At 36.1% G+C, this 18266-nt stretch overlaps 1 protein-coding gene across 1 annotated transcript in view; it reads left to right on the plus strand.

Annotated features, from left to right (window-relative positions):
* Positions 1–462: 462 nt before the first annotated feature.
* The window catches only part of LOC145668851 (uncharacterized), a 695269-nt gene continuing 677465 nt past the window's right edge, over positions 463–18266 (plus strand). Inside the window, exons 1-2 of the mRNA XM_081737057.1 lie at positions 463–622; positions 9645–9678. The gene's annotated coding sequence lies outside the window, so the exon portion shown is untranslated. The remainder of the gene's footprint in view (positions 623–9644; positions 9679–18266) is intronic.

Below are 18266 nucleotides of genomic sequence, written 5' to 3' on the forward strand. Positions count from 1 at the left end.
TTGAAGAACACTGTATCAGTTGATGAAGTAGGTGGCTAACATGATTCAAAGTTCATAATCGTTGACCAGGATACTTTTATTTAAAGTTGTTACGGTTCTACTTTTTGTGTGCATATGTTGAGAGGCTTTTAAAATGATAAATGGAAACGGCTCTTGCTGAAGCACCGCTATACAGATTTGACTGTCGTATCTACTAGCACTTGTATACACGATATATTCCGGAACTGGAATCATACTCTGGAATAATTTTATTAGGACCGAGTTTGTAACAATAGAGGAGCCACAATTTTATTCTATTTTCAGCCTGTCCTTTTATTTTATTCCGTGCAAAAAAAAAAAAAAATAAAAATAAATAAATAAATAAAAAAAAATAAAAAGCTTGAAACTGAGATTTTTTCTGGCGACGACATGGCGTAGTGTTAGTGCTTTTAGTGTTGTGGTGGCATGGTGTTGACGCGAAGAGTTAGGTAATTGACCGTCAAAATGTCAAGTCGAATAGAGCAAAACAAAAGGGGGAAACATCATCCGTCGCTCGTTCAGCGTAGATAGAAACACGTTTTTGCAGTGTGCGGTGCTGTAACTAGACACAGCTGTGGTGGATAAATTCTTTTCTGCAGGCAAAGTAAGTTCGAATTTCAACACCCTTTTTTATTATATTACTCATTTGGAAAGTAAACCAGAGAAATGCATGCGTACAGTGGCGGCTTTAAGGATAGACAGATAGATTATACATCATTTGCCACGACTCGATTTTGGTGTTGTTTGCCATGGTATTGTTCTCTCTGATTTTTCTTACATCATAATCATGGAGATTTATACAAAATCGACTCATAAGCTGAGGGTTGCCAGATAACTATATCTTTGTTTGATGAACTTTACAAGGCACTCAGAATTTTCCTTACCCTGCTTCTTTTTCTTGTTCATCTCAACCATAGGTTGGTGGGCAACATGGAAATGTTAAAACTTCTCTCTCCCTTGGGAGAGCTGTGTACTTTGTTTTATACTTTTCCCTTACCCTGCTAGTGACTGTAGTTTCAGGTGAGAGTAAATTATCGGTAAATCACAAACCATTTGAGATCAAAGAGCTCAACTTTAAAGGTCATTTTTTTCTCGTGGCCTCATGCATGGGTATATTTATAAATATTTCCATTCGATTCAGCGCAGCGTCCTCCAATTAATTTTAAAAACGCAATTAGACATTTATCCAAGTGTGTGTATTTTTTATTATTAGTAGTAGCATTAGCGTTAGTTGTTTGAGACAAGAGAAACTAAATCAGGTAGCACTGTTGTCAACAGAGCATGAACTTGCCTCTAAAAGAAATTATGAGCGGCCTTCCGTACTATAAATATACCTTATAACAGTCTGAAACTTTTCTACCAATGATAATTGTTCCACCAATTAGAAGCCAAGATTTATTTGCTTCGGCAATCAAGCTGTTTGTAATTCAATGGCGTGAGTTTTATCAGGGTTCTTGTGTTTCCTCCCACTTTCTTCATTATACCATTTATCATTCATTCTCATCACCACAATATCCTTAGCTTATGCGGTATATCCATGGGAGGTAAAACTGAAATATTTCATTTCATTTTTCTTAAGTATATAAAATCTAGTTCTTTAGTCTCGTAGCATAATGACAAAAGAACGTTATGTAACAGGAGGTGATTATTAAGAATTCCGTTTAAAGAGACAATACGGTTATATCAATTTACTCAGCTATTGTGATGTTAATGATATTTTGTGTTAATTTGTATGGTGCTTAATATTCTCTTTCAATAGCGAGTCTAATGAAACCTCTTTCGTCCCAAAGGTGAGAACACTTATCAGTTACTTATTCCAGGGGATCAAAAACAGAGATGCCTGGCAACACTGCCTTTTACTCCAGGTGTGTGTGAATCTTCACGAGAATGAGTTGAGTTGATTTTAGTTTAGCGTCCCTTTCAGCAACGAGGCTATATGGAACGTGGATCTACTGATTAACGTGGAATCCGAACCACATGAGCTCCCATCGGGAATCGAACCCGGGTCTCCCAGGCCAAAGGCGCGTACGCTAACCGCTTAGCCACGGAGGAATTCACGAGAATGAGATCTGATCAGTTTCTTTCAGAAAAAAATGTTCCAGGGGGCACATTTAATATTCGGAGGGGCTGATATTATTTTCGCATGGTACTAGCCATTCTATTATTATAGTTATTATAGACGTATTATTTTGGTCTCCTCCGGGGGTATTCTCAGAGCTCCAGCGGGCAGTGCCTTCCAAAAAAAAAAAAAAAAAAAAAAAACTTGTCTGGAAGAAACACTGGATCTGATAAAATCGGAATGCAAATACTGTAGCAAAATCGTGGCAAACAACACCAAAATCGAGTAGTGGCAAACGACACAGTAGCAAATAACACATCACTGACACATAGGTAAACATTTATTTTTTATGGCTAAATGCTATGGGAAGAAATGTTCATACACCGTCAGAAAGTTGTGTGTATTCGGGGGGCGCAGTGGCTCACTGGTAGACTGGGGTGGAAGGGGATCTTAGTTCGATCTCAGGTTGCGCCAAGTGAACTTTGTGGTAGACAAACACCGTGTGAGTGGGTTTTCTTGCGGTTTTCCCGTTTTCTCCCACTTTCTTCATTCTATCATTTCATTCATTTCTCATCAGTATCGTCTCCTTTAGCCTGACTGGTTTAACTGTGGGGCTTAAACCTTAAATTTCATTGTGTGCATTCGGTAACCCTTACCTTGTGGCGATATAATTATGAGAGAAAGACTGAGCTACAGAAATTGGATCTCGAATGAATTACAGACATTGTGTACTCTAAATATTAGAAACTTCGAATTAACGTAGCGTAGTTTTGTTTTCTCGCTTTCAGTGTTACGATAACTTAATTTCGTATGATTTAATAACGTCGTAACTAGTTAAAATATCGCATGATGAGAAATGTTACATTCTAGATATGTGAACATAAAGTAGATGGTAAATAGTGACACATCATCGGATTCTGTAAATGTAATTGACTTTTCGCAATGTTAAAATGAATGAAGATATTTTCATTGCAAATATACATACACGACGATAACCCAATTTCTTATTAACCTTTTAAATTCATTTTTACTTCATAGATATGTTTACTCCCCCCCCCCCAGAAAAAAATGTTGGTTTGACATGCCAATAGTGTTATTTAATTTTGTCAGCACTTCCATGTACCGTATATAGTATTTGTAGAATTTCATACCGAAATGAGACTCAAGCCTAAATTATACAATTAAGGACAATGTACTTGAACAAAGGCAAATATGTGTATTGCACAGAAATTAGTTTCTTTCTTTCTTTCTTTTTGTTTGTTCCATTGTTGGTGATATATTGACTTACGTAATGCTATATGACATATAATGCTATGTATAATCTTTATTTTTGTTTAGATCATGTTAGTGTTATTATATAGAGTTACATAAATAATACACGAAATATTGATGCCCTCCGCGGTGGTCTAGCGGGTCTGGTAGTCATGAAAACTCAGAAAAAGAATAAGAGTCAGAAAGAGTTATAAAACATTATCAGTGCGCTTTTCTTTGGTGCTCAGGGACCCAAGTTCTATTCCGACGACTTCTCTTGGGATGTCGCCATTTTCTCGTAAACAAACCACAGAGCCAGTGTAGGCATTGAATGGAACTAATAGATGCAGGTTTAAAACAGAACTTTCCTCTGTCCAGTTAGGTATCATATGTTTCTCTTATCTATTGTCGTTCGTCCTTCTCTTCGAATTACCTGGCACTAGGGTTGTTAAAAGTAACACAACCAGTGGACATAAATGGTTCTATGGCTTTCGGTTTCGTAACCGGAGCCAATCCCTTTCAACCTTCAACCGCAACTAATTTTCATATAAGTTCAAGATCAAATTGAAACATTCTTCCAACTATCTATTTTTATACCCCCTTTGGCTTGTACCTGCCTATGTTCATAGACACCATTTAATATGATTCAATTGAGCTAATTTTTCTCATAGACTACTTTCATCTAATATGGAACTATTTTAGGGGATGAGATCAGGCCAATATCCACGGGGGTCAAGGGGGCTGGCCCCCTTAAAATTTTCACGATAGGCTTGCAAATTAACTATATAATATGGTTGGATCGGCCTCCCTAACTTCTACCGGGCCCCCGCTCCCTACATTTTTTGGCTAGCTATCGGCCTGGATGAGACTCAAAAAGATTGGAAGTCGAAAAATAAGGACCACCTATATATATCGGTTGCAGAACCTAAAAAATGTCGCGATGAAAATGGTTCCGATTAATCAGTTTTTCCAGAAAGTCGTTGTTGTTCTGGAGTCGAAACTCATGCCAAAGTGGAAACCAAATTACAGATAAAAGAGCAATGGATTTTGTAACAAAACCACTATGTAGTTCTCTCTAGTGGTGTTTTAACCAATTCTCGCTTTCTGAGGAGTCTATAGCTCTGGAGGTAAACTATATTCCTCACCTATATGCTACATGTATATCTTCAAAATTGAAAATGAAATAAAAATTGTCAGTTTTACATCCCACGATAATGCCGTGTAGGGTAAAGGAAACGGTAATTTTGAGAATGAATGAAATACTGGAGTGATGAATGTGGGATGAAGCGCATACGATGTTTGTCCACAACAAAACCCACTTGGCGCGAGCTGGGATTGAATCAGGGACCTCACGCACCACAAGTGAGCGCATTATCGTTGAGCCACCGCGGCATATCTTCAAAATTGGTGAGTTCTAATGTTGTGGGTGTAACGTACCTCATTCGTTACAGATTTGTCTTCGTCTAAGTGCTCTATTTAATGGTTGTGTGTTTGTTGAGTTGATTTTGAGTTTAACGTCCCTTTCAGCAGCGAGACTATATAAGACGAGACCTACTGATTGACGTGGAATCTGAAGCACATGATCTCCCGACGGGAATCGAACCCGGGTCTCCCACGCCAAGGGTGTGTGCGCTAACCGCTTAGAAACGAAGGAACTCATGTATTTGTTTGTGTCTTATCATTTACCTAATGTTTATTATTGTGTCTTTTTTTTCATTTGTGCATTGTATATTCTAACTTACGTGTTTTGTTATTTTACGTTCTGCTATTTACTAATACCAAATTTGATTTGTAATTTATTTTTTTTATTTTTTTTTTATCCGGTTTCAAAATACCTGCAATACTTCTGTGATGAACAAATTCCATGTTGCTTTGAATGATACAAGTGTGCTTTAAAGAAAGTCCTTCTATAGTTTATTTACTATTACGGGAATATCAGTGTTAACAAAGCTAAGAAGTTTAATAAAAATAGTGCTTTTGCAAGTTTTCATCATTCTAGTTTATATATTTTTCTTTTTCTTTCTGTGCTGCATCTTCTAAAACAAGATCTTGGTTCTAAATATTTTATTGTTTTCTTATTGCAATTAATACTGTCATATCGGCTTCTATCAAAATTACTAAAATCCCAAGTTCAAAGCTAGTACAACTGAGCAATAATAATAATAATTCAATACTAAATTAAACTCTATACATGGGTGGAAATTTCTTCCTAACATGTCTGAATAAAACATTGTCTGGAGTTATTATTTTACATTTGTTTAACATCGTTTACAGCTTGTAATGAGCTTTCACTTTAGAAATGATGGTCAGAAAGTTCGTTTTTTTTTTCCCCTTCTTTCTTGAAACATACCAAATTATGGTTTTCAGTTTTGTGAATAGAACCGGTATGTCCACGTGTATTTCAGTTCCCTTTCCAAGTAGCTCTACCATATGTGCAACACATGCATTTGCACGGGGCGACAAAATCTGTCTTAACTATATTAATTAAAATAAATATTTATTGTTGGAAACAGATTTTATAATGATAGTTAAATTTACTGTGCTGACCTTCTATACAAATATTGCATTCATAAATCATGTTTAGGTTGCATTACTTTAAGGTCACATGGACATTGCTAAGGCAAACAGTCAAACAAATCGTAGCATGAAATACTTCATTGTTCAAGAACTCAGTTTTGGAACAGTAACAAACACCTGTTCCATTTAGTTAGTTATCACAGTTTTGATATGAAAACTAGTCTTGTCTTTCTCACAAACAAGTTCCTTATCATTGAAGGTGGAATTGCTTTCTTTCTTTCTTTCTTTTTTTTTTTTTTTTTTAAATTAACATATGTAGAAGAGAAATCAAGAAATTAACATAAAAGAGCTATTATTTGCAATGGAATTGCAAACTGATATTTTGAGACTGCAGATCAATATTGAATTCTATAGAAAGGATTATCATCTTTTCTCTACAGGTGTGTTTGCTTTATTCTTCACTAACAGTAAATTATTATTTAAAGAAAAACAAGATTGTATTTGTAGTTAGGGTTGCCAACGGGCCGGTTTTTCACCGGCTTGGCCGGAAATAATGCTGTTAATTTTGATTAAAGCCGGTGGTCGGTACAAACTTCTTACCAGCACCTTTATGGCAGGGTTTTTCTCAAATTTGTATCTAGTTCGAAGTATAAATTTAAAAAAGTAAATTTCATTCTGTAAGTCCAAAACCTTTCACCATCTATCAACGATTAATATGTTTTGTTCATCTGTTCAGATAATTTTAAGGACACGAAAGAGCCTGCATGAGGGAGAATTTGAAATTTACTTGTAAGGAATTTTATACATTTATTGAGAGTGAAAAAGGATTTTTAAAAGCAATTTTGTGTAGCTGAAGTGTAAGTTTAACGAATAAATTTCATTTTTCCAAATCCAAAATTGTCACGTAAAGATTAATATGCTTTTGTTCAACTATTCCGATAATTTTAAAGAAGTGGCAGTTATTGGTAAACACAATAAAATGATCAATGCCGATTTCAGTTTCTCATTTATAGCACAATGTATGTATTAAGCTTATTAGTGAATGTACTAAGGATATGCAGAATACAGGTGCTAATGCACTTTTGTTCACGATAGTACATTTCCTTTCCATGGATGGGTCCGAACAGAGATACTTCACACTTAGACCTATATCATAGAGAATTTTGAGGGCGTGCAGGTTTTCTTATTTTCCAGAGTTGGCAACCCTGTTTGTAGTGTTTGCGCCTTTCTGAGTGCGAGTGCTTTTCCCTCCACTTCGTTGTTCATGATGGGGTAGCATACTTAAAGTCGTGGCTTTTAAGATTTGTTCTTTCTGGAGAAAAGGGGAGGCTGCAAATGATGCCATTGTACGAGACAGCAAATTGCCTAGGGCCGGCCCTGAGTATACCGAATTAAAATTTTTATTTTCTGTTACGATTAAAAACCCTGGTGTATTCTTCCTTCCTTTTCTGTATCTCTTTCCAAAGCTGAATCCCTGGTGACAGTACTCCCATTGGCAAAAAAAAGAAAAGAAAAACAAAGCCTACCGTAACATATCCTTGCGTGATTCGTATTATCTATTGATGTGCACTGTGCTGCCCTCTGTCAGAAAGAAAACAGGAAAGGAAAATGGGAGTAACCTGTGATCAAAATTCCTTGTTAGATGCAAGAGGGAAAGAAGAAGTAGAAGCAATTATGCCGTGTTAGTAGTGGTCATCTCTTAATAGACATTTAACTTCCGCTTCAACGTTGAGAGCACGACACGACAAAACACTTTTATATGCGAAGAACCTTAACCTTGTGGTCGGCCGGAAACAACACTTGTTATTGAAGGAGATTGAAGGAAAACTTGTTCACGCCCAGCGCGTCAGTATTTTCTTTTCTCTCTTCTGCTAGTTTTTTTCTTCTATCTTCTATTCTTACTAATTCTAATTTCCAGCACGTCAATTTTTGAACAGTTTCTTGTTCACGTAAGCAACTCTTTACGTTTCCGTCTGACTGAAAACAGGTAGATTCTTGTCCCGTTTTTTGGCAGTCACTTCCTCTAACAATATTGATTAATCACGGTAAGTTATAAATAAACTCTGGTGAAGACAGAGTAAAGGAAATCACACAAAACACAAACACGTTTATACAACAATAACAATTTAGGCTTTATAAATCCTTTCATATCCCAAGTATATGTGAAATATATACCCTTTTATACCTCTAAGTGTGTGAAGTTTTAATCTTACCAATATTTCTTGAGATTTAACCAAGAAATCTTGTAACCTTTGGAAACCGCATTTGTTTGGCATCAGTTAAAACAACAATACGGTAGATTTTATGTCTCTCTCATACTCCATGTATGTGAGGTTTCAATCTCAACAATATTTTTTGTCCCTTCTGATAATTGAAAGAACCATAACTGTGGTCCAACGATAATTTAAGGAGGCCAACAGCTTTCTAGGGAGCGGTCACCTCTAGTTATGCCAATGGGAATATGTATCGAGAATCCCGTCTACATTGTTAAGAATTTTGAATGGAATCTGCTACTCTTTTCAGATAGTTCTCAAATTCCCCTCACAACACCGAGTGGCCATATTACTCTCAAAATTCTGACCAGACTCTATAATACTTGACTTTGGTTATCTGAGCTAATATTAAGTAGTTTCATTCCTTCTTTCTTAAAATATCATATTTGCTCTGGTTGAAATACATGTTGTTTTACTCAAGGTTAAATTGTAGGTTGACTGATGTTTCATGCAGGTGGTGGAAAGGTATGTTAAAAATTTTCAAATGATGTAAGAAAGAAAGCAAACACCTAACTGTACTTTTCGAGAATCCTCTTTCATATTTAAGCTTCCATTGTTTCAATGTTACTGTATCAAACTGTCTCGTGCACTTCTTTGTAAGTTTCCAAGTAAAAATACTATATTATCTCTACTTGTTATATATATATAAAGCAGAAAGGATATATTATCTCCTTCTTCGTTTAAAAATATTTCAAATGAAAGCCAGTTGAGAATGCTCAAAAAGCATTGCCAGAACGAACTTAAAAAAGAATAGAGAGATGGAACGGGAAAGATAATTGTGATTGTCCCTATATGTAGAAGTAAATCTTTTTTATCCGTACCTTCTTCTATTTCTCGCAATCATCTCTCTATGACTTCCCGAGATATGGCTTCTTAAATCTCCCGAAATTCGAACTTTTTTGTGCCAATATCTGGGGAACGGTGGCCAACTGGCCGGTGGCCACCGGTTACTATTTGGTACCAAAATGTTCACTATCCTCTTAGGTATTGATCAACACTAATATGATCTCTATGATTTACGATTCCCGAGATATTCTCCGTAAAAATCCCAGTATCTGGCCAATATCTGGGGAACGGTGGCCAGTTGGCCAGTGGCCACCGGTTACTATTTCGTGCCAAAATGTTCACTACCCTCTTAGCTATCGATCAACACCAATATCATCTTTCTATAATGTATGGTTCCCGAGATATAGCTCCTTAAATCTCCGGAAATTGGCCATTTTTAGGCCAATATCTCGGGAATGGTAAGAGTGACGCGAAAAAATCCATCAATTTTTCATATAGTTTTTGATGCTCTATCGAATGGAGTGCTCAAATTGAAAAAAGTAAAAATCGCAAATAACACACAGACACACACACAAACGTAGAGAACTCAATAACCAACTTTGTATTTTCTTTTTTTCTGTAAATAATATTCCAAATGAAAAAAGCGTATTATCTCTTTGTTTAAAAATAACAGGATGTAAAATATTCGCAGAAATAGAATAAATTAGATTAAAAACCATTTCTTTCTTTCTTTCTTTCAGATGTCTGTCGATTCATACATGGGCTGAATATCAGGTGAGTACTCTTTAGAACTAAAGTATGAGAAAAACTTTATGGCCTTTGAAGGCAGCAAACGAGAGGGTTGCGGTGTTGCCACGTCTTTCACCTGTTCGTCACGCAGTAGTGCGTCTACTAGCCACATCTCTTTATCACATGGCAACGTCGCGTCACAACCTTTGTTTCACTCACTTAGCCTACACGCCATTGACTTTGTCCCGCGCTTTATATGGTACTTACAGCACCTACAACAATTAAATATTCTATTTATCGTTTATTATTTGAATGCATTTATGCCAATTATCGCCAACTGGATATTCTGTGACGTCACAGTTTTCAACTTCCATTTTGGGTAAAGCACGTGAAGCAGAGATTGTACCTTAGACGAAAAACCTGGTGCTTTAGGAAAGGCAGTCGTGATAGGCAGCGACTTACATGTCGTATATATATATATATATATATATACCATTCGAGGGCCCTTGATTACTTACTCATACACCACCAATCCTTTCCAGGTCCCGAGGCATTGCTGACCGTAAAAATATCTTCTGTGACGTCATATATCGACTAGTTCTAAATGACTACTTTAGATCCTGCGGTAAGACCTCACTTTCAGTCTTGCAGTTATAATATTCGAATCTGAGTTCACAGATCCTACTTTGAGAAAAAAAAGTTTTGGGAGTTACCGAAAAGAAGATAGGGAGATAATATAAAGCAACGTCTTGGGAAGCAAGTAATACGAGCTTATAGTAATCCCTAGTGGATTGGTACAGGAATTAATCCACTGGTGGTCGGATTGATACAGTATAGTATCCATTGACGAGATTGGTACACGATAGTATCCACTGGTGGGGTTGATACAGAATAGAATCCACTGGCGTGATTGGTGCAGGAGTGAATCCACTGGCAGGATTTGGGTGAATATGGAATTCATTGACGGAATTGGTACATGATTGTATCTTTTGATGCTATTGGCATATAATATAATCAACTGGCGGGATTGGTACAGGTTAAAATCTACTACCTCCTTTTGTTTTTATGGCATTGAATCTGCCAATTGCTTTAAATATAAAAGATAATTACTTCGTGAAAGAAACAAAACGTTTGTTTCTGATTGTATCTTTTGGATTAGATGAAAGAAAGTTAACTAATATTATGTTTATTTCAGAGATTTTGAAGATCAAATGTATTAGTCCATTTTACGAAATATTGGTTTCAAGAGTATTATGTCCACATAATTAGTTCAACAGAAATCCAAAACTTAAAAACCATAAGTTTGCTTTTAACACATTTAGAATTTTTTTTTTTTTTTAAGTTTAAGTCTTAAAATAAAGGAAAAAGTATCTTCAGGATGGATGAATTAAGTTTGTTACTTTATAAATGACAAAGGAACTTGACAGAAAACTTCGTAAGTACAGTAGAAGTTATTCTTTCCTTGGATTGAATTAGTATTTAAAAGAAGAATGGTGGGAGGACAGAATAAAGACTTATTACATCTGAATCTTACCTGGATTGTTTTCAAGCAGAAAGTTTTATCTTCAAGAGATTTCGCATTATCGTCTTTCTGAAAAAAGCCAAGGAGAAGAAAAGAGCGGAGTGAATTATGAGAAATTGGATCATATTAGCTAAGGCAACAAACTTTTTTTTAAAAGCTACTTTCTAAAGCTGTCTTAAGGTAAGTTTTGTGTGTGTGTGTGTGTGTTCATCGTTAAACAAACTCCTTCCTGATATTGTTTTCATCACTAGTCTGTTGAACGGCAGAAATGTTTAGGAGTGTGTATCGAAGAGATAACTTCTCATAGAATGTTGTTCTCTCTCTCTCTCTCTCACTCTGAGTGTGTGTGTGTGTGTGTGTGTGTGACGTATTGCAGGAAGGTAGGAAAATGCGAATGATGAAGAAGAAAGTGATTTAATCTGTGTGCAAAAGTTTACATCTTAGAATAGGCTGGATTAGTGAATTTTCCGTGATGGCGATAAGTTGATGAAGAACAGCAGCATCTCTCTGGAAAACTATGTATCCTGTCTCCCTTCTCCTTTCACCTCCCTCTCAAACACTGTTGGAAACAGAGTTGCCAGCTCTTAAAGGCCTAAAACTCCACTTTCTTTATTTTACGTGATGAAATATTGGTGATAAATTGAAGGTTATAGACAGCATCGTAATATCAAATTTTTCCTTGGGGGGGGAAGGGGCAAGTATTAATATTTGGGGCTCCTGAAACAATATGAAATTGAGACCCCTAGAAAAATATGAATTTTGAACCCCTTGGAATTTAGAATGTTAATAAAAAAAAATATTACTTCTAAGGGGCTTAGTCGGCGTTTTACTGAAAGAGTCCAGTTACGTGTATGGTTTATCGTAGGGATATATATATCTTGTTCGGATGATGGGTCATCACCAGGATCTTACATTGTTTTCTGTTTCTTTTCTTTTATTTCTTTTTCTTTTTTTGAAAATCGTACGGTGAGCCCTTTCCATGCTTCACGAATTAAATTGAGGGAACAGTGTTTGACACAACTTAAAGCCTTAAGAAATATATGTTATTTATAGGGGTCCTAATGAGAGACATTTTATTGAAATGAGTTCAGATAACTTTTTCGTATCCTTCTTTTCATTCATTCTTTCATTTTTTCTTTTTCTTTTCTTTTCTTTTCTATTTTTTTGTAATGTGGTAAACCTATTCCATGTTTCAATTATACATTCATGATGGTACCCTATCACATGAGTTAAAAAAAAATATTGAAGTGGGCTCCCTGGAGCCACATGGAGCTTAAATGGGGGAAATTGCCCCAGGCCACCTACAATTTACGACACTGGTTATAGGCCACACATAAGAGTCAAAGTCGATTATGTTAACTGTATTTCTACATGTTTTTAAACAGATTCAAAATTCGACACATTATGAATTAGCTTCTGAATCAAAATGCGTATTCGAGATAGGCTGTAGGGGAGGATATGAGCTGGATGTAGAAGATAAGACTACATTTTCTTAACAGGCTGTAATGGAGTCAGTCTTTGGTTTAATTGCCATTGTGTCCAGCTTTCGATATGTACCGATTTTACAGTGGCTGGGTGAACCCCTGAGCCGCAGTGGAACGTGAGTAGAGCCAGAAAAAGATTTCCTGCTTTCATCGGGTACCGAACCTGCGATGCCAAATTGGTAGATAAACTAAACCCTTTTCTAACTATGCCTCTGCATATCAGGACCTCCTCAAGATCTTGTATCATTATACGAAACACAAAAAGTCACTGAGAAAGAGTTGATATGTAAGAAACCGAGCTGGTATGGACTATGGTTAGGGTTCTTGCTTCACAATCAAAGGATTCAAGGTCGAGTTCAGTAGACGGCCATCCTGAGAAGTTTCTTCACGGATTTTCCTCAGTTCCAGGTGAATGCTGCGATGATTCCTTTTATGTATAAGCTTGCCAGAAAAGTATTTGAGCCTTTAAAGGTCAGCATTGAGACTACGTACATTTATTGTAATTTGAAACCACACACACACCATTTTTCGATGATGTTCTGCCAGTTTTCTGGCATCACCATATTTCCGTCCATATAGAACTTCTGTGTTTTCTGGTTAAAAAAATGTGACACTTGGTTTACAGCATTCGAGAGAACGAGACAAACGATAGTTTGACGGTACCAGGTCCGGACTATACAATGGATGCGTTAAATCTCCCATTCAGGTTCTCGCAATTAAAGATATATATGCGGTCTGGAGTTGTCAGGGTGGTATACGACAACCTTTCTGTTGACCAGTTCCTCCCGTTCATTTCGATTTGCGAGGTTCATTCGTGTCAATTGTTGGCAGTACAAGTCCGAGCCTGTCGTTCTGCCTGGTGACAGCAGCTCGTGATAAACGATGCACTTTCAATCCCACCAAACGTACACCACCTGGGTATCAGTGTGAGCTCTCCTTGCTTCGACCATGGTCTTTTGCTCACATTGTTCTCATCACTCGTGACCAATCGTTTCAGAAATGGGTCGAATTCATTTACGTTTCAGTAGAGATTAGCAGAATAACGGATAATTACTCCGATATTAAAAAATGAATTTTCGGATATTCGAATAACAGTACAAAATTATTCGAGTAATTTTAACAGCTCAGCATTTCTATTATCAAATTCTGAAACCACCATATTTGACGAGGCGCCGTTGACTTTGGCAACACTTGTTGATGTGGGAGAGAAAATTATCTAAGTGGTGTGCAACTTTCTCTTTACATTCTGAAGATTTGTTATCTCTCTCTCTCTCTCTTTTCTGCTTTTTCATTATTCCTTCTCATGGGTTTCATCAGCTAGTTATGTAATATTGATGCGCTTTAATCATGTTTAATTCTTAACAAAATGAAAATACAACAAAGTTTATTCATACTAATTACCATGGTTCTTGTTTGTGGAATGTATACAATTGTGTTTACTTTATAGTTAGTTTATACTATACTATATATGCTTTCAGGAAGATTTATATAAAAGATAGGTAGACTTCCTATTCTACATCAGAAATAACTGATCCAAGTTCTTTTAACACTTTCAACTTCCTCATGACGATAATAAAGCTCTCTCGAAAGTAATAAAGAAATGTGGAATAACATTATACACAATTGGTATTTTTTTTTTTAAAAAAATCTTGATCCTGAAAATATTCTTTTTAATATTTTTAGAGCAATGATTTGGTTTAGAACTTGTGTTATGAGTTACAGTATCTTTCATAAGCTAGGTAGAATGCCAGAACACTTTGAAGATTTATTGTTGCGTGTTCTGTAAGCTGCAATTACCATAAGAAGAAACTTTAATGAGTTTCAATCAAAACACATTTATATATTTACCTGTCTGTCCGTGTCTCGTCCGTCCGGGAGACAAAAAAGTCTCATGATATATTTACCCTGTCTGTTTGTGTGTCCGTTCGGGAGACAGAAAAGTCTGATGATACATTTACCCTGTCTATGTGTTCATCCGTCCGGGAGATGAAAAAGTTTCATGATATATATATTTACCTTGTTTCTTTGTGTGTTCATCCGTCCGCGAGACAAAAGAACTCTCATTATATATTTTCCCGTGTCTGTTGGTGTGTTCGTCCGTCGGAAGGCATAAAAGTCTCATGATATATTGTATGTTTGTGTGTTCATGAGTCCGGGAGACAAAAAAGTTTCATGATACATTTACCTTATCTGTTTATGTATTCGTCCATCCGGTAGACAAAAAAGTCTCATGATATATTTACTCTGTCTGTTTGTGTGTTCGTCCTTCTGGGAGAAAAAAAAAAAAAAAAAAAAACAAGAACTGCTTGATGGATCACAATCAATTGATGCGAGGATATAAAGATTTAGAAGTTAGGAATGGCGTTCGTTAATAAAGGTAATATTCAAACCGGAAGTGGTACAAATCAATCATTACCGGTTTTAATATTGATCACTATACATCAAAGACGATAGTATGCAGTCCGTCCAATAAGTTCTATGGCTTTCTCGAAATAATATAGTTAACTCCACCAGAAAAAAATATTACCACGTTCATTATCCACATACAATTCTTTCCTCATCACACACTCGTGATACCGGTCAAAGAGGCTCTGGAGTGCTCTGGGAAAGTCGTCTAATGGAATACAGTTTAGTACCACCCTCACGTTTGTTTGAATCGATGCATCATTCTCAAAATACTCTCCCTCGACGGCAGATTTGAGCTTAGGACTAGGATTAGGAATTAGATTTCTGGGCTTTCGGCATCGATGGCCTGTTAGCCCGTCAGGTATGAAGGATGACGTTCGATGAAAGAGAAGGAAGAATTGCCTGGCGTGAAAGAGGAGTACCCGGGAAAACCTCACTCAGGATGGCTAACCTGAAAAAGTTTTTACATTTTTTTTTCGACCGAATGAGATTTGAGTTTATTGCAAACCATGAAATCAATGGAACAAATCAGGCGGATATGGAATTTGTTCAAAAGCTTTGACCCTTCTTTAAAAAAAAAAAAAAAAAAAAAAAAAAAAAAAAAAAAAAAAAAAAAGCGCCCAAGAAAGCTGGTGCGGACCGACACATTTTCTTTGTCCGTTAATTCGCATCTAATTCCACCAGTTTTTATTAATGAATTTGGTTTACTAAAACCTTCCTTTATTAAGGTTCCTATATATTCCTATAAAAAGAGTTTTGAAATATTGTAAAGATGTGACTGAAACTTTAATTTCTACGTTACGTACTGCAGGGGCGGATCCAGGACGGACTTCTGAGGGGGGGTTGTAATACTGCTACTTAGAGCTACTTTTAAAAGCTCCAAACTCTGAGATGGGTTTTATTTATATATAAAATAATAAGTTTCCTCTTCTGGGGGGGGGGGGAGGGCGATTGCACACTAGGTCCACACTGACGTACTGTACACTGTGACAAGCTTGTTGACGTATAGATGGATAAATCTCTTAGGCCAGTTTATTACGACGAAACACAGAAGCAATATCTGTTGTTTACCAGTAGTACGGATCATCTGGCTTCCTGGAATATGATAGATGTTTATAACTACTGAGAATATTGCGTTTATGTTACTATTGTTTAGTAGTGAACACTGCTATTCTATTGTTTCATCTATACCAGGCCGCGGCATTTCGTAGAATGAAATATAATACTAGTAATAGAGTACAGTTGAACTCTGTTATAACAACACCAAAGAGAGTTACCAAATAGTATCTTTTAAATTAGTGTAGTTTTAGCTGAGATGTGTAATATCGGCATCAGGCATTGATAGTTGGCAATGATGAGCTATTTGGATACTCGATCAAGTCTTTATTACAGATGCAAGCTGAGATACGAAGTTTCATGCATTTGTGAATGTCGGACTAAGTATGGTATAAATTTTTTTTGTCTTGTGAGGAATTTGTTGGTTCCACTAAATATTCGACATAATAGACGAGATCTTTTAATTTATATTTTTATTAATGTCTTGCCACTGTGCTTTGCCTAGCTTTCTCCAGGAGTCGCTACCAGCTCTCTTTTTAGTTTATCTCTTTCTTTCTCTCTTTCTTTTCGATATTTTCATCAGTTGAGCTATAGTTACTAAATTTAGTCTGGATCCTTATAATTAACACCAGATAGTAGTTTGTTCTACCTGGTTTCCTAATTATTTTTACACTTTTTAAAAATTAAGATTTGATTCACATATAGAAAATACATATACAGGGCTGTTTCAGAACAACAGCGACAACGTTTGCGAGATGATTCCTGACACCAAGATAAAAAGTATAGACCAACTTGGGTGCAGAAATAATTCATTTCAGAGTTTTAAGTTGCCGAAAAATAATGAAAAAGTGAACTTTAAAGGACCATAGCTTCAAAATTATGAAACCAACCGTAGTCGGGTCAAGACTTCACTTAGGAACTAGTACGTGCCCTATCCAAATATCCATGTTTTAGAATCCTGCGTAGCAGTCCGCACTTTCGCAGCAGACAGGTTGTTGGTATTTTAAATTTAAAATATATACCCGTAGCCAAACTCCTTCCATTAAAAAAAAAAAAAAAAAAAAAAAAAAAAATTGTTTCGTGAGTACCGCAGGATTCTGAAACATGTATTTTTTTTTTATATCGCATGTATTAGTTCCTAAGTGAAATTCTTGATCCGACTACGGTAAGTCCCATATGGACGTTTGACATTGGAGCTATGGAATTTTAAAGCTAATTTTTGTTATGTTTTCGGAGCCTATAACTCCGAAATGACGGATTTCTGCCCCCAGGTTGATCTATACTTTTTGTCTTATATTGGTCTCAGGAATCACCTCCCAAACGCTGTCCGTGTTGTTTTGAAACACCATATATATATATATATATATATATATATATATATATATATATATATATATATATATATATATATATTCAATGATTGTATATAACTGGCCAGATGGCGCACGTACAATGGGTGATACATGCTCAGCGTAACGACTGTGTCAGTCTCATTTTTTCTGGGTTTGAAATAAAATAAAATTTCTAATATGACGTGTCTCTCTTTTTTTTTTCTTGTAGGATAAACAAGATCTCTCTCTTTATAATCTTGAAAGAATCAGTGGAATTAAAAGTGGGAGGAAACCAGAAGAATCGCGAGAAACTCGTGGACACTGTGTTCTCCACTAACTTTACACGACCAGGGATCCCTGGGTGAGCCCTCTACCACCGAGTTACTATTTTGGGCACTTAATTTTTGGGTTTCTAGACCGAAATTTGTTACTCTAGTTGTTTAATCAAGGAATTTAAGTAAGCACTTTATTAAAGTGATCGTGATTCAAAGTCCAAAACAGGCATAACTGTACCCATATTCTTATGTAATATAATATTACCAGTTTGCGATTGTTCATGTTTTGAATGTAATACAGTATGTAAATTCATAAATTACATGCACTTAATTAGAAAACTAATAAAGAATTATTATCAGGTATAGGCTAATACAAGTATATGAAAAATGAGATAATCGGTTTTTAATACCGATAATCATACTCTCATGGAAACAGGAAAATACGCCGTTACAGACCGCGCTACACTATACAGACCGATAGCCACACTTTTGTTGAAACCGAGAGATATAAACTTATGGTTTATTATTTTCTACTAGAATCTGAGTTCGATTCCCGGTG

This window comes from Thermobia domestica, chromosome 13 (genome assembly GCF_964235325.1).
Source record: "Thermobia domestica chromosome 13, izTheDome1.hap1.1, whole genome shotgun sequence".
Taxonomy (NCBI): Eukaryota; Metazoa; Arthropoda; class Insecta; order Zygentoma; family Lepismatidae; genus Thermobia; species Thermobia domestica.